We start from the raw sequence: 21,337 nt of genomic DNA, 5'->3' as shown, positions 1-21,337 counted from the left end.
CAGCAGCCCCGAGCCCTTCGCGGGGTCAGTGCTGAAGGGATTGGGGAGCAGAACACGTCCCCTGCTCCTTGCAGTTCCCACCATCACCCCCAGTTGGTCCTCCTTGCTGGGGACAGTGCACGGGAGCTCTGTGCAAACCCCGTCGTGACTCGCTGCAGCCAGGCCGGGGTTCCTGCACCCACCAACTGTGTTTACACCACATCAAGGGGTGAAAAAATGACACTGTGCAAATTTACACCCAGAGCTGCGATGCATCAGGGATCCAGATAAAGCAGCTTTCTAAATTTGGCTGGTGTTTGGATGGGACGAGAGGCCCAGGGGATTTCATATTGTGCCTCAGGCTGGGGTCAGGCCTTGCAAGGGCAGTTAGGATGTCCCTGCACCGAGGGGTCAACATGTCCTAAGGAAGCTTGAAGAGCAGCAGCCTAAAAGGACTCTATGCATAGAGCTGGGGAAGTGAACTCTACAGCTATTTGGTGCATCTCCTCTAACCCCTTGGACTGCAATCATGACATCTGCATCCCACGGACCTCACTGGGCACTGGAGAACTTGCCCAAAGCACCTTTCCCTGCACACCAGAGATGGAGAGCAGATACTTTCACATAGTGCTGAAGGAGGATCCCAAGGAGAAGCCCACTCAGCAGGAGCAAGCTGCAGGTGACACTCAGTCCTGCCATCAGCCACCGTGACCCCCCAGGGCCAGACAGAGGACAGAACTGGCCACCACCTCCCTTCCCCTCCTAACAGGGGGGTCAGAGTTCATCCCATCTGTTTGCTCCCAGTTGCCTTTTCTCAGGTTGTTTTTCTTTTCACTCTCAACCAACAACCCTCATTTTAATTAGACTCCAGCCCCATCACAATTATTTCCTTATATATCCTTGCCTTTTCTCTGCCTGAGAGCTGTCCATCAGATTTAGGATACCCCACAAAGCTGCTCCTCAGGCTTTGAGTGGCCCCATTGACTCAGGACAGGATCCCAGACTAGGGGAAACCGCCTTCAGATCCTCATTCTTCACCCAGCTTTAATTTACTCCTGACACCAGAAGTCCCAAGCTTCTCCTCTTTACCTTCATTGTGGTCTCCGGCCACCTCAACAGCCCCGCTCAGCATCCCGGGCTGAGGAGGAATGACACCCGAGGAGCGTTGCCATGGGCGCAGACGGTGGTCCCTCTGGGTTCCCATGGCACCAGGCAAGACACGCACCGGGGCGATGAGAGGGAAGAATAAGCACCCGCCAAGCTATTTGTAGCCCACCTAAGCATCTCGCAAGTTAAACAGTTTGTCTTTCTTTCCCCTGCTCCCAGCACCCAGAAGCTCGGGAGGCCCCCTCACCCACCAAGGAGGCACTCGTGGTGCACAAAAGGCTAAATAATTGTCCTGAGCGACCTGGAGACAGAATAAAATTCACCGCGGGTGCTCAAGCGTGGCCGAGGGCAGAATTTGGCTCCAGTGAGCTGCCTGCGGGCTGGTTTGTGTTTTGCAGTTTTTGGCATGAAGTCCTCGCCTTGGCCCTTGCTGAGGCTGCGGTAGGGTGAGGGACCCTGGGCTGGGGTGCAACAGCTCCTCAGAAACCTGGGGGTTTTGCCCCCCTGGGAAGCACATAACACACCACAGTGTTGCAGGACGGAGGGGAAGAGGATTGCCCTAGACCTCCCTGCACAGCCACAGGAGGGACGTGGCCGCGGAAACTCATCCCTTTGGCCAGGGACAAGAAAGTATGGGACAACTCCCAGCCAGCCTCTCCCTTGCAGGCAAGTTTGAGCAGAAAAGGTCATTTTGCCCAGCCTGGGGTGGTTTTCACTGATGGAGAAGCTTCACTCAGCCCTTCTCCACAGCCTAGAGAAAGGTTTCTGCTGATTTAGACCACTGGTCACCCTGCCAGAGATGAGGCTTCATCAGCTGCCAGCACTCAAGCACTGTATCATTTAAAACTCACTCTGATGTCCCATTTCACTGGTGATGTCAGCCAAAAGATATTTTAGCAGAGGGGGGGGAAAAGCCCAGCATAAACATAGGGTGTGACCAAACCCAGAATAGGCTTTGCCTACAAATTAAGCATCTGCCTTCTTTAAACCAATCCACTCCTTCTCCAGGCCTCCGAACTGGTATCACTCCTCAGGTCTCCCCACAGGTGGGGGAAATGAAGCGAACCAGCCAGCTGGACACGGTGGTGAGAGCAAGAGGAATTAGTCTCCATAGTATATGAAAAGAATTAGGACTACTTAGCCTCCTTTTGCCCTTATCAGTGGTCTCAAATGTCACTTTGAGAGGGAAATGTAGTGGAAATTCCTGCAAATCTTTCCTACAATTAAGGAATTGACAAGATTTTTCAGCTTTTTCTCTTTGTGTTTGAAAAATTACTACATAGAGGAAACAATCTTTGAAGCACATATAACTCACAATAGGCTGAAACATTATCTTAAACTATTTGTCTGCTTCCTGCTTAAGTAAACATATTAGGAATGTGTGTATATATTTCTTGGGTAGCTTAAAAATAAAAAGAAAAGAGGTATATAGTCTCTTCTGCATTTGAGTAGCATGTTGTTTATGTTGTTATAAGCACAGATCATATTTATAGCTGAACGCTGTGTGAAAGTGCAGGCAAGCTGGGAAACATTTGTTAGGTTTAATGATCTTTTATTTAACTGGTGCAGAAAAATGCATCCCTTTGGATTGATTCATGGCATGAATTGTATAGAAACCTTCTTCCTCAAGAAAAGAAAAACCTCAAAAGGTCAACCTGACATTTCAGCTTTCTCAAACATCCAAAGATGTTCACAGACCAAAATCCCCAGCCCAACAAGCTGGATGGGGTTAGAGGAGGGAAAGGATAAACCCCAGCTAGAGATACATTCCAGGACAAAAAGCAGAGCCTTTCAAATCACCTGGCCTGGAAGGGACCCACCCTGCACTGCAGCAGCCCCACTCCACAGACTGCAAAATGCATCACACGTCTCAAAGCATCCCGAGCCAGAGGCTTGCAGGCTGCAAGGAAGAGGCTGACAAAGCCTTTTTTTAGCTGTGTGGCATCTCCCCGATTTGACCAACAAGCTAACCGAGGCCCAGCCCTCCTCTCAGCCCCAGCCACCCAAAACCAGGGCTGAGAAGAGCTTTTCTCAGCTCCCAGTTGGCTGCAGCAAGTGGCTGCTGCAGAGAGCAAGCCCCACAGGCAGAGCAGCAGCTCTTCCTGCAAGCCCCAGGCAGGTAGTCACGGGTTTTTACAGCTTGACACCTCTCGCCAAGGCTGTTGCATCTCTGCACTGTTGCAGAATTAACTCAACCCTGGATCAGCCTTTTTCCAGCAGAGCAGTGACCCACCACAGGGCCCTGCAGCCTGCGTTCAGCTTCCCCTGCTCCTCCAGGGCAAAGCACGTACACACACGTGTATGTACTAGTATTTGCTGCCACAGGGGTAAGGGCTGTCTGAGAACTGCTTTTGTGGTCATGCAGAGGGAATAACACGCAGAGACATGCAGCAGAGCATCCCCAGGGGAGCCTGCTGCAAAGCCAAGCACACCCAAGGGACCTGGTACAGCACAGGCTCCCTGGAGCTCGTGCCCAGCCCAGGAGTGGCCGTCCCCGCAGCCACAAGGACCAGCCAGTGCTCCAGCCAAGCACATCCCTCTGCCTGTGATTTTCCCTCAGTCCATTTCCACTTAGGGGCTGAACACTGATCACCCATTAGGCATTTTCCAGGTCAACCTGAGTCACCCCCCAGTTCTTCCCCATACAACTGGGTGCTTTGTGGAGGGAGCTCCCAAAGCCCAGCACAGCAAATACCACCAGTCTTTCCCTTTGAAATCATAGAATCATTTAGGTTGGAAAAGACCAAAACAAAGCTTTCATCTCAGCTACATTGTCTGTATCAGCCTGGATTTTCCTTTTTATACTACAGCTTCAGGGGAAACAAGCCCACAGGCAAAAGGAAGCCACTCCAAGGTGCCAGTTTCACCCCCAGCACCACTCTAACCCTCCCCACACAGGCAACTCACACAGATCAAACAGCATCTTTGAAAAGCAGCATCCTCCAAGAAGGCAGCCCCAGGCCTACCTGCTCTCAAACCAAGTAACCTTTATTACTCCTGTTAAATTACTGCTACACGATTTCTCCTCTGAAAACGATATCAGCTTCTCTCATCTCAGGCTGCACACCCACCATGCTCCCCCTACCACTGCATGTACCCACACAGCTCCCAGGCACTTACCAGTAGCACCTCTGCAGTGAGCAAACAGGGACAACCTTGCAGATAGGCTGGCTTAACTCATTTAAACTAGACCTGCAGGAGAGGAGCGGGCTCCCACCTTGTTCCCACCTTCCACAGCCCACACCTGCTCTGCTCCTGCAGGCAAATGGCAGCACATCCCCGGACAGCAGCACATCACAGGTGACTACAGAGCAACACTGATGTGGCAGGACTCCTCTGATAAGCTTAGGCTGAAATTTTCTCCAGAAACAGTTTGCTTAGTCCTACCTATAGCTTACACCAGCTCAGCAAACTAAACAAACTCTTCTGGCAAAGTTTTCTGTGACAGTCTAGCTGGAGTATTTCAGCTCTTTCTCATTTGCACCAACTCAACAGCTGCAATGACTTAAGGCATAAACATGCACACCTGCTCTGTGCAACCAATCCATAACTTGGAGACATTTGCTTCCAAAGCAAAGGGGAACTTGTGGTTGTCCCTTAGTTGCTCCTGCTGGGTCCCACAGCACCAGCCAGCAGCGGAGCCGAGGGACAGAAATCCTGTGGAGGGGTGGGACGAGGTGGGTCCTTAAGCAAAGCAAAGGCTTCAGCATCTGCAGTGAGGCCACCTGTCAAAGTTCTTAGTCTATATGAAAATGCCACTAAAGAAACCCAAAGCTCCACGCCCTGACTGACATTGCTGTTCTGGCGAAAGCTCCCAGGGTGGAGTTCGCCCGAGTCATCAATTTTCATGTTTAAGTTTGATGAGATAAAGAGCTAAGGTGTGATTTGTGCCAACCAAACCCAACACAGCAAGCTCCATCCATCCTCCTCTGGAAGGGTAATGCTTATCGCATGGCGCAGCTGCCAATGAGCCACTAAATATGAATTGCATAAACCAAGCACACCTCAGAACACATTTTCCTGGTGCTTGTCTAGTGACCTCCCCTGCAACTAGAAAATGCCCCCGAGAGAGTCTGTCTCTCGCAGGGAGCCCACCCTGCCATGCCGCTCTCAGCGTCGATGGGCAACTCCTATTTGCCAGGAGGATTTTGGACCAACACCTCTGGAGCTCTGCACTGATGAGCCTCCTCTCTTTTCACCACCAGAAAACAAGATAACATTCCCACCCTTACATTTAACCACAAAACCCCTGCCAGGCTTTATGGCTTCAGCATCCAAACCCCTGATGCAATCGTCAGCACACCTCGGAGGAGGTGCTGGAGATCTGCATCCTCCTTAAGGGCGCTGGGGCAGCAGCAGCTTTACAAAACACCACTCACCGGCAGAGCTGAAACGCCTGAGGTACAACACAGTGGTGCTGGGGGACGCCTCCTTCGTGGGGATGCCACCGGGCCGGCTCAGGGGCTGGGGACAGCATCGTGATCCACTCCAACGAGTTTGTTTTCCAAGAATCTAAGAAACAGAATGAACACTTTCAAATTCAGGCCAGCAACCTTTCTACAAGAAGTTTCATTTACCCCCCTGCAGGCAGGGTGCAGAAAGCTCTTTGTGTCGGCCCTGCTCCCCACTGCGTAGTTGGGGCCTCTACGTGTTTCGGTTGGAAATACTCTCCTTTAGTTCTTACAGGAACCACGTTCACAGCGCAGGATCTATTTACTCATTGACTGCTGTCTCCTAAGCATTATTTTTGGTCCCTCCAGGGACTGGCAATGAAGACACTTTTTCCACAGCACATAACAGAGAAAGGTCCCAAAGGGAGCTCCATGGAGCACCATGTAATGTCACTGTGAAAATGTGGCCTGGATGAATTTTGCTGCTTACACAGCAGCATCCAGCCATGAGTGCCACCAAGCTCGTAGGACAATCATGCGTTTGTCCTTAAGATGAAAGGAGGAATTCAGTTCAGGCTGTGGTGAAGCCCAGAAAGCACAGTGGGGAGATTTAATGGGAGTTTAATCACCAATTTTAATGGAATTTGCTAGAGGTCCCACAGGGCATAGGAATCATAGAATCATAGAAACATTTAGGTAGTAAAAGACCCTTGAGATCAACGAGCCCAACCATAAACCTAACAGTGCCAAGTCCACCACGAAGCCGTGTCCCTAAGTGCCACATCTGCACATCTTTTAAGTACTTCCAGGTACAGTAACTCAGCCACTTCCCTGGGCAGCCTGTTCCAGTACTTGATAACCCATTTGATGTAGAAAATCTTTCATAATATCCAATCTAAACCTCCCCTGGTGCAACATGGGGCTGCTCCTTCTTCTCCTATTGCTTTTTACTTGGGAAAAGGGACTGATCACCGCTCTCTGTTTTCACCACCCTGGGTTATGGGCTGGGGGAGCAGCTGCCCCCTGTACAGCTCCCCATCCCCTGCAGCGCCACGTCCCTCCTGCAAGGGAAGCTCCCCCCAGTTTTCAGAGCTGACAACAAGGATCTGCTCAGGGGCCAGGGATGACAGGGGATTCCTCGCACACAGGGAAGGCAGAGCATGTGTTTCCACACCCCTGCTCCTTCAAGCTACTGCAAAGTGGCATTAGAAAGGCCTGTGCACCCCAGAGGCTGCATCCAGGTTAGGGTAACCCCAAGACCTGTCCTAACTTGCTCCCACTCCCTCACAGGCTGTCAGGGCTGTAGAAAGAGCAAACTGCCCCATGCGGCTCCTGCAGCCCCACTGCAGCCCTGGTACGGGAGAAACCAGCTCTGCAGCCCCTCTAACGCCATTCAGGAGCCCCAGCAGACCCATGCTCTGGTTTGCACCCTCAGTTGAAAAAGCTGTTTGCTTCAAGCAGCGCAGAGCCCTTGTCCATGCTCTTTGGCCAGCCAGTGAACCATCTGTGCTGCTCTCACTGCAGGTCAGGGGAACAGTCACATATTCCTGGTCCCAGAGGACTGCTGTTTGCCTCCTCCGTTTCACTGCTTGGTGCTACTGCTCCACTAACAAATTAAATTCACTTCAGAAGCACCATGTTTCAGAGTTAGAAAGGTGAAGTCATGTCCACTTCGGTTACAGAGATTATTTAGGTATCAATGTGAACTACCAGCAGTTACTCCATCCTAACCATTGTTCCCGCTCAGATAAAGCCCTGCTGTGCTACACCAGGAGTATTACTGACCAGTAGCAAATGCTTGGAGGAAGCCTGTATGAATCAAGTGAAGTACAGAGCCCAACAGCACAATAGGGACTCGCGGGCTGATGTTTGTAACAGTCACAGAAGGACCATCCACCAGGACCTCTCTTAGATCTCCACATGTAATTCAGTCACAATCACACACTGCACCACAACCCAACATGAGTCGAGGCAGACTGAAACCAGCAATAACGTCCCTGCACCGGGTGCACTGGCTTAATTAGCATTTGAAACATGCTGTCAAGGAACCAGTGCTGCCCTTTGCACTGAGCAGAAGTAGGGCAGACACAGGTTTGGGCACAAGGAGATGCCACAGGGTGGTAGAATTGGCTTTGCTGGAGATGCAGAGTGGGCTCTCTGCATGGCGAGAAGAAAAGCGATGACTTCTCATCAGGGGCACTTGCTTTAAGGTCAGCGTTCACAACTGATGACAGGCTAAAAACCAGAAAAACAGAAGTCCTGTGAGCAGCCACGGGACAAGCATCAGCAAGAACCGTGCAGGGGAGAGTAGTGCTTGAAAAACACAGCAGGTGGAAGAAACATTTTTGGGAGCACAGTGCTGGGAACAGCGCGTCTGACAGTCATAGCAAAGAAAACCAGAGACATCAGCACTTCTGAGTCCTCTCCCCAGCTCTAGGGAAGAAGGCAGGTTGGTGGCTGGAGAAAGGAGACCAAGGCACCCACGCCATGCTCCTCCAACGCGGAGCAACCTGGGGGTCCCCACTGCACCCTTTTGCGCCTCAGTTTCCCACCTGGCAGTGGTGACCCTTCCCACGTGCTCTGCAGGAATGGGGAGCCTTTGGAACAGCTTGAAAGAGCCTGTGAGGGGGAAGGTGTTTTGGAAATCAACATGGCTATTGTTTTTCTACATGAAAGATGAACAAATTCCATCATTAAAGGGTCAGCTCAGTCCATGTGAAGACCAGGCTATTGTAACCTCTGCTGCTTCTGTGAGTCATTTTTCTCCTGAAGAAGAAGCCACCAGGCCAGTTCACAGCGAGCGCTCCTTCTGAAGGTGGAAAATGCCTGGCATTGTGTCCAGCCTGTGTTTGAAGTGGGAGAAAAGCAACTTTGAATAAGCTTTTTATGGGCCCCATGGCTCTGCTTGACCATAATGTCAGCTTGTAATTAGCAACAGATACCACTTCTGTCACTCCCGATGTTATCATCAGCCGTCTTGCGTTTCAAAGTGAGGAGAGGCATGTAAATTATGGGCAATTTGGTCTCTGAAATGGGCTTTATGTTTTTGGTGAGTTTTTTTCCTGCAGGGCAACCAGGAAGCCTGGAGTTTGTTACAGAGATAGCGGATGAGCCGGTAGAGAGAGGAGAGGAGCAATGCGATGTACGGTACAGAGCTGCTCCAGCACATCCCTGGAGGAAACACAGCTGTGCCCGCTCCCCGGCGAAGGCAGAGCTGAGCTGGTAGGTGTCACAGGGGCTGTATATTTTGAGAAAAGAGCAGAGCACCGTCCTGTGTCTGAGACAGAGAGGGCTCTGCGAGGCTTCATTCACACAGTGGCTGCGGGGCTGGAAGAGGATGGCTCGTCCGAGGCAGCCAGGGCAGCATTGTTCCTACTCAACATATCACAAATACTTTGTCTAAGTCTTAGATGGCCCAAGGACAACTGAGACAGTATTTTCCCCTTATTGATAGAAAATGTTGCCTTCAATTAAAATACAATTTTCAGAGTGAAGGCTTGAATTTCCCAAATCAGATTAGATTTTTTGTAAGAAAAACAACCCCCCCCGAACTCGCATAATTTCCAATTTTGACCCAAAGCCATTTTAACCTCTCTTTAAAAAAGGAGCAAAATATTTTGCCTTTTTCTTTTTTTTTTTTTTCAGGGGGAAGTCTATTTCTTGCAGCAAGCCCAGCGAGTTCCCCACATCCCTTGGCACTGCTCTGCAGCCTCACAGATCCCACTGCCAGAGCTCTGGGCCGAGTATTTGATTTCATCTATTGCTGTACAAATTACCAAGTGTCCTGTTTCTGCCTGGCTTTGGTCTCCTGCAGGACTCACACCGGAGCGGCTCTTTGCAAGGGCTCCTCAGGAAACGGGTTAAAGCACGATTTGGCCCCACACTGACTCCGCGGTGTCAAATTCTCCCCTTTTATTTGCTGGAGGAATTCAAACATCACTCTGTCGCTCCAATCTTTCTGTCTACCACTGGCGAATAACACAGCCAAAAAGGTTATCTGCCTTCAAACAGAAATAGCTTATGTTTAGAAAAGAATTAAGTTTTGTTCCCTTTAGAGTTGCAACCACATCCCCAAAGCTGTTAACCTGAAAGTGAACTTCAGATAATAAAACTCTAACATCACCCCTTCAGAAGAGCCAGCAGTCAGCAGCTACCTTGTGTACTCTCCCGCTATCTGCCCCATCGATTGCTTGATAGCACAGCTTGTTTTCTTTTCCAAGGGAAGACAGCTACTAAATCTATGCTCCCCATCCCTCTCCTTAGCACTCTTGGGCTTCTCCACAGCTGCAATGCTTTTCCATCGTCCCTGCTCTCAGTTAAATAAACATTATGACACATACTGATTGCTTTAACAAACTTTACTGTTCCACATCCTCGGCAAAGCACGGTTATCTTTTTACAGGGAACATTCCTTTCCTGTTGCTATGCCTACTTCAGCGCCATCCAGCACGATCACCCAGACTGCTGAACGAACCCGCAATTTCCAGCGACTCCGTTTTGCTCATCTTGAAATAGCTGAGAAGGGGTGCGGGGCCAGAGCACCAGCAGATGGGAGCTGTCAGAGCTCCTGCAGCCCAGCCTAGGACTCGGCCGCGGCTGCCGGAGGGTGAATATTGTCTTCTGAAAGTGCCCCAGAGCTAAAAGTGGCTGGGTGGAGCGAGGTGGGTGAAGGAAAAGGGAAAAGAGGGGTACGACTGCCAGCACAGCCAGGGAAGGTCGGTTTTATCCTCCTCATAAGGCTGCATTTGGAGTTCTGTAATTTGCAACTAAATTGCAGAATCCAGAAATATTTCTGGCAAATGGTATTTCACAACCATCCATCATCGTCGTGCACAATTTCCTTCACATGACAGCCTATGTTTTTAAACTTGCAAAGAGAGGGGAAACTGCCATTTGTTTTGGCCAAGCCCAACGAGCCCTTGGCGCAAGACTCGGGGCGCCGGGGCTGCTCCCGTCGATAAGCCGGGCAGACAAGCTCCAGCCGGGCGAGCACGGGCACCTCGTGTTCCACACACACCATGTAACGGTTTCAAGAAATGAGTGTGTTTCAGTTTCCCCTAACCAGCTCGTTTTTCACATCTAACACAGCAGTGCCAATAGTCCATGTGGTTGCATCGCTGTTAATTACTGCAGAGCAACCCAGAGATTTTAATGACAAACTTCCCTTAAGTCAGCAATTTCACCTTTTTCCATGTTGTTCTCACTTCCCCTTGTGCAAACATTTTCTTCCCAATAAATGGCAGGTTGGCTCTGCAGATACCCCAATTCTCCAAGGTCTGATTACTTCTCTCTATCAGAAACCCAGATGCAGCATCTCCAAAATGTACCTGGTATGCTGGACAACACAGAGTGACACCAGCGAAACCAAAGAGGATTTCTGGCAGCTGATCTGTTGTAAAAGACAGTTCTTCCTTTAGGAATCAGCCAGAATATGTGTGTGCGCTGCCCTTACAGCTCTCAATTTGAACACTCCTGCACCTTCATGCACAGCAAACCCGAACTATTTTCTCCTTGTTCTAAGGACATTAAGCAACATACAGGATCTAATTAAGATTTCTTCTTTTTAATCTTTCCAGTTAGGCATTTTCATGACCTAGCCACAATACTTTAGACTAGTTGTACATGGGGGGAAGTACAAGGGTGTGAGCAGAGGAAAGGACTTGAAAGGAAGCAGATAAATCCCAGCCCAAGTCCCTCCTTGCCCGTAACCGGCAGCGAGCGCTTTGCCAGCCGCACAAGGGCTCAGGGCAGTCGTGCAAGGGTTGGGGGCAGCCCCCTTTCCCAGGCCAGGCCAACAGTCACTGTTTGTTGGGGGATTCACCATCTTGTCCCCATCTCTCTCCCTTCCACCACGCTCTGCACCCAGAGCTCTGTCCATCTCATGGGTCCAGGAGCAGAGGTCTCCCAGGGCAGAGAGGTCCCACACACCATTGGAGGGGTCACCCCAGGATAAACTCAGCACTAGGGGGAGAGATTTCTGCCCATTCTCCTCCCACAACATGGGGTTGTGCACAACAGCTCTCTAGAGACCCTTCACCTACCCTGGCCCAAAGGATATGGCAAGGGTAGGCAACGTCTCCCATCTCTGGACCAGCAGCGCCAAGGGATGCTCCTGCTGGCAGCCCTCCAAAGACTCATCTCCGGCCACGGTGACACGGCCAGGGCAGCTCTCAAAGCCTGCACGGCTCAGGAAGCCAAGGAATCAGAGAGCTGGACGGGCCCAAACCCAGATGAAGAGAGGCGGCCGCGTGAATGGAGGAAATGATTCAGAATCTGGAAATGTGAACAGCACAGGCCGCGTGCGCTGGGTCTGGAATCGGCCTCTCTCGACACAGTGGTTGGGGGTTTTTTTTGGGACTCAGACAGGGATTCTTGGAAGCGTGTCAGGAGCAGGCTCAGTGCGTACGCCAGATCCACATGGAGAAAACCTCCTGGTCTGGAACGTCAGCAGTTTTCCCTTTTTCCTTTTTGCAGGTTATACAAGCTGAAGTTTAAATGGCCACATTCCTTGCAGTCATTTGCTTTTATTAAAGGAATAATACATATACACATTGCCAGCAAACCCTACACCTAGGAGCTGTGCTTTGGGTTCAATAGGACCAAGCTGGCCTTCCAAGCCTGTCCAAAGGCTTTCCTTGTCCATCAGGGTTACTTCTTTGTTGTCAATCCAGTGCTCATTCCCACTGCACTGCAAACATGTCAAGGCCAGCATCCACTGGAAAAGGCTCTTTCCCACCACAACCTCTTAATGTGTGCTCTGCCCCGCTCGAGTGCAGCCCCCCTACCCCAGGCCCTGCAGAGTTCCCTCTAACAACCAGTCCCTGGGTCCCCATCACTGCCCTGTATTTAAGCTCACCTTAGCCTAACAAGGCTGCACTTCTGGTCCCTCTTTTAGCTTTTCCAGCCCATTTCATAGGCATGAGCTCTGGTTTCTGCCTCTCCATAGAAATGGGATTGCACAGTCTAACTGCCCCAGCCTTTAGGTAAAAAACAACCTTCAAGATACCCCAGTGACATCCACAGCAGCTTGACCAGTTTTCCAGCTCAACTCCTTGGGGCATTGGCTCCTTTTGGGCTCCATTAGGCAAAATACTATAGCAGCACTTAAGCCACTTTTGCTGCTTTTGCGAAGGGTTCCCCTGATCACTCACTCTCACCCGCATTGCTGCCACACCTCTGCCCCTATCGGCTCCTTCCAGCCTTTGTCCTCCCACCATCCCTAAAAGCTGCTTATTTTCCAAAAATCACCTCTTGTCCTGCTCGTTCAACCTGCAGAGGTGGAACAAGTTCACCTTTCCTTGCTGCCGCCAGTGTGGCCTCTGCCAATTTACATCTCGCTGGGTAACACGAGATCAAAGACAGTGGCAAGGCCGGGGTCCCTGGCTGCCTGGATAACCTCAGTGCTGCTGAGGGAGTTGTGACAGTCACGGAGGATGGAGAAGATCCAGGAAGGTCAGTCCCAGATATCATCATGTTTAATTTCACTTCATTAAATCAAAATGGGTTTGAGTTTCATCCCAGACAGTGTTTGAGAAACGCACTCATGGGGGGGTCAGTGGCAGGGCCCAACACTCCTCAGTGTGCAGCGTGGGCTGAAGCACTCACGACCATAAATCAGCTCTCCACAGGACAACCAGATGCAATTTCTGAGTTTGTCCCTGAGCTGGCTCTGAATTTGACACCCAAGAAGGTCTAGATCTGCCTGTTTGGGAAATTAATCTCTTCCAGATCAGCCTCAAACCTGGTCCTGGAGGCGAACACACCTCCCTGCCCCTGTGTCTTCTGTCCATGGACTGGAAACACCACCTAAATTAGAGGGAAGGGAGTCTGCTTTCCTGTTTGTGCAAGAACTGACTTCTCTGAAGATTTGCCAGTGGTGGGGCTGGGTTTAAGAAGGATAAAATACTGGTGAGATGAAGGGGAGCATCAGTGAAGGTCAGTAAGTACTTTGGATTAAAATTTCTCCCCAGATTTATGCGAGGTTTGCATTGTCTAGCTTTCTTTTGCTGGGTGATTTCTTGCATTCATGTGGCACAAGAAGCCTATTTCATCCTTGCTCTAAATCCATGTATTTCTCTCCTGAAATTAATTTTGCTCTCGCATTTCAAAGAGCAGTGATGGCAGAACAGCCACTAAGCTCTGTGAGACACAGAGGAGTTGCGTCTGCTGCAACGGCATAACCAGAAACACAGTTTATGCCCTCTGAGAGAGGGCTGTGGACATTTTACCTCTGGCTTCCAACAAACCCAGCTAACTTTGAGCCTGTTTCATAGTTCTTTCAGGGAAAAAGAAAAAACAACATCAGACCCACATTTCCAAATGCACCTATTCACAACCATGTTTTTAGGAAAAATGCATGGTGAATCTTTACACTTCTCCCAACAATACGCGCAGAACACGACTGGTTTGGTGAAGAAGTGGAGAAAAGAAGGCAGCAAACTTACACCAAGGTTGAGCAACAAATGAGATCCTGTCTCTGAAGAAATGACACTGTGAATCTGGTGAGGAGAAGGAACAGACTGTTTGTTGGCTTTTCTATCTAGGAAGCAGCAGGCTGACAGAGTCTCCTGTAAATGAAAGTCTTGGAAGAGAACAGCATGATCTGTCAAAGGGAAGAGCTGGTGCTAACCAACACCAGCAACAACTGTTGACAGACGAACCTCCCCTAGACCGCTGGGTCTGGAGAATTTCTGAGGAGTGAACAATTTCTGTCCATTACAGCGGCTCTTGCAAAATCCTACAAAATCCCAGCTCAGGCTCAGCTATTCCAGAAACAATTGAATAACTTCAGAATAGCAAGCAAATATTTAAATAATCCCTCCTGATCCTGGGCCCAGCAAGGAGCTGGTGGGAGGATGCTGAGAACGCAGATGTGGGGAGGGCAGGCAGAACACATTCTGTTTCAGCCACTTCTGCAACTATTGCTCTCCTTGAATGATGCCCTTCCCCTTGGCCAACCTCAACACCAACGTCCCACCAGATCTGCTGTGGCCTCAAGGCCAGAGTCACCACTCTCCTGGGTCTGGGTCAGGGAGCTGAAGTGCTCTGCAGTCTGCAGGTGACTTCAGACTCTGCTAAGAAAATGTTTTTTCTCCTATTGAGTTGCAACAGTGGGAATGGACCTAAAGAACTCTTGCACCCCAACAAGAACCACAGACCAGAGTCATACACCCCTTTGGGGTGTCAGGTGTGTGAGTGCTCCCCACAGCCCATTCCAGCCGCAGAAGTCACTGCCCCCTCCCAAATGCATCATCTCTCCTTGTTTGTGTCATCACCCCTTCCCCAACACATAAAGTATGTTTCTACCATTTCCTATTTCTAATAATTTCCTACGGTTTAACCCAGAATGGGTGAGGGAAAAAGCAGCCAGATCAGAGGTAGCAACTGCCAGAATGTGGCCGTGGAGAGCAGGTGGGATGGGCTGGTCATGGCTGGTTCTGCTGGAGCCAAGCAATGGCACATGGACAGGGAACAGTCAGCAAATCTTTTCACTCCAGCCTGTAACTGCTGCACCAGCATATCCAGTAGCTGCTTGCTGTGGCTAGTCCACAGTAAGAAGACACATTCTGGGCAGGTGGAAGGACCATGATGGGTTGTCATATCTGCTCTTACTTCTCCTCCTTCTTCACTAGTCCGTGGTCACCTAAATGAGATTTTAATGACTTCCCTCTTTGTAAGAGCAGAGATTGATACCTCAGGCAGGAGGCACAGAGCACATAAATGCCCATACCTTTTCCAGAATCAGTATGGATTTTGCCGGGAGGCTGCCCTCCTTACAGGCCCTCTGTTTTAAAAGATCTCTTACAAGAAACTTGACATTCAGTTATGTGGCATTTTTATAAGTAAACAACTGCTGCTCAGAAATCAGCTCAAGTCCATCTGCAAAAGCCTGAAAAATGCCAAATTTATGATTCCAGGAGAACATTATGTCTCAGGCCTCCCACCACCTGATCCAGCAGCAGATCATGACTCATTTTCCAGCATGTTATATTTAACTCTGGCCTCTTGGAGCTGCAGGTTGCTTAGCCCTGAAGCAGCAAGTGTAATATCCCTTTCAGAACATCATTAGCATTAACTACTTTTACTGCATATTCTGTTATTCATGTATGCGGATCCCTCTTTGGGCCTTGCTCCAGGCAGTCTCTTGAGTGCTCAAGTGAACTCCGGTGCACTCCAAGCCACAGCAAAGGGCTGATCCCAAACTTGCTGTACACCTGATGCTCGCTTTGCATGTACTTCACAACCAGAGCAATGGGCACCCCGAACATGTCCCCAGGGTCACTGGGCACAGCCTCAGAGCCCAACTGCACCAAGTTCCTGAGGCTCCTGAGCTGGAGGAGAACGAAAGGGGCACCGGCGGCCAGGAATGAGCATCGCCGTGCTGACACACACTACTGTGCTGACACACACCGCCGTGGCTCAGCTCTGCTCTAAGCTCCTGGCAATGTAAACCCCGGGCAGATCCCCCTGTCCCGACACGCTTGCAGCTGTACGAGAGCCCCTTCCAGCTCCATTCCACCCGTGCACACTCTGAGAAAGAAAAACCTTCTCTGATTTTTTTGTTGTTATTGTAAGGCAGCCTGCCAGCCTCTTTGTATCACTTTAGAAGTGCAAAACAGCCTGATCTAGATCTCGGTTCGCACCTAGTTTTTGGATGATACTTTGGGACCAAGCCAGAGTCTTAATTTGGAAAGATGTTACCTGGTGGCTCTGGAGTGGGGATCAGTGTTAATGCATCATTACCCTGCATTAGATTTTCCCATTTGTTTTGCATTAGAAGCAACCTAAAACCTATACTGCTGATAGGGGAAAACTCTTCTCCCAGGAAAAGCCTCTCACTCTGATAAGGGCATTTTTTCCTCATCTGCTGTGTCATTGCTACAACATTCCCTTTTAGTGCTCTGGGCTGTAGCTCTATATTAGGCCAACACAAATAATAAGTCCTAAAATGAAAACCTCCAGATGATCTTGGCAGCAACAGCACAACCATCACAAATGGAAATCACATTTGATACTCCACAATGGCAGGAAACTCACCTGGTTTTATTTAGTCCCCACACAGCTCTGTGCTATTGGCACTCCTCCAGACTATCTCTTTCAAGAGGCACTTTTTTTTCCCTCTGAACTCTCAGTTAGTGGCTGTCCTTCCTTATCTAAAGCGCCCTGCATGTTTGATTTTCACTGAGGCCATTCGCTGAATTATTTTGTTTGTCTGCTGTAAAAATGTATAAGGGAACTCAGCAATTCATGCATTTACAGCTCTGTTCCCACAACAAGGTGCTTAAAATAAAGAAATTGGCTCAGGGTAATTGCTTGATATGAGATAGATTATACAGGCAATGAACATCTGTATCACAGCTACGGTTGATGGCTCTGAGTGCTGTATCATGTGCCAGGAGTCCTCTGCCAAAAAAAATACTTGAAAAAGAATAATTCCAAACCAACATATGCTTATATAAGACTTCTCCAGTATGCAAAGCAGCTAAAAAAAAAGGGGGGAAAAAAAAGACTAGTGTGTTGAAATAACACAGGATATTATGCAACTGATACCTGAACCTGAGCATTGCAGATCCTATCCGGAAACCTCACTATCTCACAAAGCTTCGGTAAAATAAAACAAGTTATCCTTCTTTTCGAAACTGAACTTGTTGATACAGAGTCGGATGGAGGTTTTGCACCAGCACAGTCAGTGAGGCCAGAGTAGCTGTAACACGGGCCAAGTTTCGTGTCATCCCCAGCGGCTGGGCAGGGTAAATCCCCCCTCAGCTGCACCCTGCACAGCACAGAAACCTGTCCGAGGGGCACAGGGACACGGGTTGAATTGCCTCCATGGCTTTTAGCATTCAAGCTGCATGGATAAAAGGCAATGGAGAAAAAAGTTTGGAATAAAATCAGATGTGAATTTTTGCCAGAAATTTAAGCTGACCCACAGAAAACTTGTTTCCGAGATAAATTCAAGAACAGTTCCCACCTTCTTATTTCTATCTTTGCATTTGACCTACAGGATGGTCGGATTCCTCCCCCTCTTCTCCAGGAACCTCTGTGATCCCCACTCATCCTCTGTACAGGAGTTAACCTTAGACTCCCAGAAATTCGCTTGGGAACCTGAGGCAAAGCCACAGAGCCCATAACCCCCATCGGTTAACAGGTGATGGTTACGTGAGCCGCAGGTTCACTTCTCAGCACATGACGGCGAAGCGCGGTCGGGACTTGCCCGGGCACAGCACCCGGAGCTCGACATCGCAGCTTCAGACTTGTAACAGGAGATCCCCTTCCCACCTAGCAGAAAAAAAGTGAAAGTTCTCAGGCTCAGATCAGCTTATCTGTCCTTTTCCCTGTGCTCGACGAGGGCTCCTGACCAGGGAAGCTCTGGTTCAAAGTTTTGTTTTGGTACCAAGCTCATCCATCCCCTGACAAACCACCCTTGCTAATGGTTTAAGTCTGCATGAAGGATCCAGACACCAACTGGCAGCTGCAGCAGGAGGAAGAGAGCAGGACCAGACTTATTAATCTTGCCAACCAGTCGCATAGCAAGGGGAACGCAGAGGCAGGACAAGACCAGGACCGTCTTCTTGCCCTGAGCAAAACACTCATACACAGCTCCTGAAATAAGACATCTGCCTGCAAAACACTTTGATGGGAGAGTTCTCCAGTCACACCATGTGAAGAAGCCTTATGGGCTTGGCCTGGAAAGGCTTGATCTGTAGTTTGGTGGAATATTTCTCACCCTGGCTTCAACAAGTGAGCTTCTGCTCACCCTTTTCCTTGTTTAGCCTTTAGCAAGCAATACATTTAGGGGTATGCATGCCCCTGCCTTCACCCTGGTTTCTCCCCTCCCACACTACCCACCGAACCGTTAGGTTCTCCTCTCCCACTCATACAAAACCACAACCCTCTTTCCTCCTTGTGGCAGAGCTGCCTTCCCACCAGCATTGCTGGTGAGCCCATTCACAGAGCCTGGAAGGCAACTACCATCCTCCTGGGCTGCAGAGCCCCAGAACTGCCTTAAAATATATATATAATAGCTTAATGTCAGGGAGAGAAACAAGAAATGCATCCCTAGTGATGCCTCCCCAGGCCCAAACCCATAGCACCTCCCAGCCCCACAGCAGGATCTGGCCATGCCCTCTGGCCTGGTGGGATCTGAGCCCTGTGACCATGAAGGAGCCCTTTGTACCTCTGAAATGCTGTCAGCTTGTGAAACAAAGCCCCAGCAGTCCCAAACTCCTTGGTGCCCAAGAAAATGAGTGAGAAGAGGGGCTGGGAGAGTTCCCGAGCACGTCTCAGTGGGCAGGAGGACTATCTAATCAGATGTGGATGGAGAACAAATAAAAACCAGCTGCTTTTCACCAGCTCTTCTCCCAGCTGGAAAAAAAAATGCATACACATACAAGAACAAGAGAAGAGGCACTGATGAGCTGTTATCTGAATTTATTGCCAGCATGTGAGCCACAGTGGGGTCTATTTTTTTTTCTTTTCTTCCTTTAATTTATGACCCAGTTTCTCATCATGTCATGACATCACCCAGGGAGATAGATTTCGTAAACAGGCACACACATCGCACTGGAAACGGGACAAACCCCTGGGTCATCCCAGGCTCCGCGCACCAACACCCCAGCAGCAGTCCCCAGCCACCCGCTCTTCCAAGAAATCACTCGGTGTGGCCATGACAAAGCCACCCACCTCCCAAAAGTTTTCCTGGGCTGAGAGCAGCTCGGAGGGGATCTTTACACCACACCAGCTTTAGGCAACGTTGCACCCTCGTGTCCTCTTGCCCCACCCCAACTGCACTTTCCCTCCAAGGGAGCCAGACAGCTCCGCACTCAAAGATGATTTATGCTGTTTTCTTTTGGCAGTAAAATATATCAAATCCTTCAGAGACTGGGTGGAACCAGAACTGCCTTCTCCATCACTCAGTCCAGGAAGAAGCCAGTGATCAGCACAATCGTGACCGATGTGTCCCCTGGTCCAGCGTTGGCCCAAGCCCAGCAGCACCCGCACGGCTGGCCCAGGAAGGAGCTCTTGGCTTCCCCACACCTAACACGGGCAAGCTGATGGCACATCTCTTGCTTCAAAACGCTCCAATATTTGCCTGCCTACAGCAGAAACTGCGAACAACCCATCTTCTGGGTGGAAAGCTCAGCTGGAAGGTCAGGGTCAGTCGAGCATGGAGCTGAACTTCCCTCTGCTGTTGGAGGCACCACGCCAAGCTGAAGCTCAAGGAGGGCAACATTACTAACACTCTCAGCACAAGGGCAATTGGCCTCTAAACTGCTTTTAAAACCAGTTCAGCCAAACTGGTGTAAGAATGGATGGAAACCAGCCTTGAGACCAGCGAAAACAGTGCAGGTGGGTATTTTGTGGATTCAGTATGAATGATTCAGGCTGCATCCCCAGCAGCTTGCCTTACCTTGGTTACTTGTAAAATTCATAGAATGGGAAATGGCAGGAAAATGAGTTTTCCTGGTATATGACCACAGGGAAAGAAATACATAAACCTGGCCCTACTATTTTGGAGAAAGGGTGTGACCAAGGAAAAACAAACTTAATTTCTGATTCTACAAATAAGTGCTCAGTACAAGTGGTGGAGAGATGAGAACATGCATGTCAGCTCACAAATGTACATGGGTCATTAGGAAATCCAGACAAGCAAACCAATACAGCAATTGTTCTCAACACTTCCATTGCTGCTTTCATCTTCACAAGGCATCATTACACCACAAGATAAAGAAAGAAACTGAGGCTGAAGAGGTGGCCCATAGCAGCAGAGGATGCAGGGCAGGCCGGTGATTACAGTCCAGGTCCCCTGGTTGTTCCAGCTTCTCGATTCCTGGGAACCTCAAGCTGAGTCCCATATCATGGATGCAGCCTCATTCCAGAACATGAGTCTTTTTAGAGGTCAAAGAGTGCTTTTGTGTCAGCAGGCTTTAAGAAGACTAATATTAAATATAGAAAGTGACTGTGACTCTAAATCATGCTTTCTCAAGGTTTATGAAGAGCCCCAAATCTCAAATACCAGGTCTGGTGATGTTATCTGCTCTGAAAATACAACGCAGCCATGGCCCACCTCCTTCATCACATCCAAGTCCTTCATTAAAAAAGCTAAAGAAGAGCTGACCACACCACTGGGATTTAGACTGGTTTCCAAGATGTCTTCTTGGGGCTTCTAGCCTTCTCTTTATTTTCTCATGCTTAGGACAGAAGCCATCTTTAACAGACATTGTACATGACCTCATCATTAAAACATACTGCCATCACAACTCAAACTTCCCCCATTTGTTAGCATTGGGTTTAAGTTCAAGTTGAACCCCCGACATCTTGGCTCCACGTTAAGATGCCAAGCAAGCCATAGCCGTTAAGGATGGTATGTAATGAGCCACATCATCCTTCCTGCAACTCCAACACGGCCCATGGAGCTGGGCTAGAGGTTATTCTGCTTCAGTGACTTTAGCAGTCTGTCGGAAACGCTTGTTATATGTAATCCTTATATAAATAGTTGTGAGGCAGGTGGAAGGATGTCATGATTAAAGAGTCCTGTCCTCCAGGGTCACAATGCAGAAGGTAGAAAAACGCTCTGTTTATGGATCTGCACACAAGCTGTAGAATCTCCCACCCAGCAGGTGACACACAACGCGCATCCAGGCAGAGAACAGGCACAGAAAACAAGTTAGGGAGGAAAGATTTCTAAGACCCTTTTTGCCATAGCAGAGCAAGCCAGCTCAGCCTCTTCCACCCAATCCTTTTCCAAAATAGGATCATCTCATCCCTTCCTCCCATCAGATCAGTATCTAACCACACAACTGACCCCATCTCACAACATGCTAAAGAGAAAGAAGGTAAAGTCATTCCTTGCACCCACC

The sequence above is a fragment of the Streptopelia decaocto genome, assembly GCF_964273445.1.
Source record: "Streptopelia decaocto genome assembly, chromosome: 16".
Taxonomy (NCBI): domain Eukaryota; kingdom Metazoa; phylum Chordata; class Aves; order Columbiformes; family Columbidae; genus Streptopelia; species Streptopelia decaocto.
The sequence above is the reverse complement of the archived record's forward strand: the minus strand, read 5'-3'. Positions refer to the sequence as shown.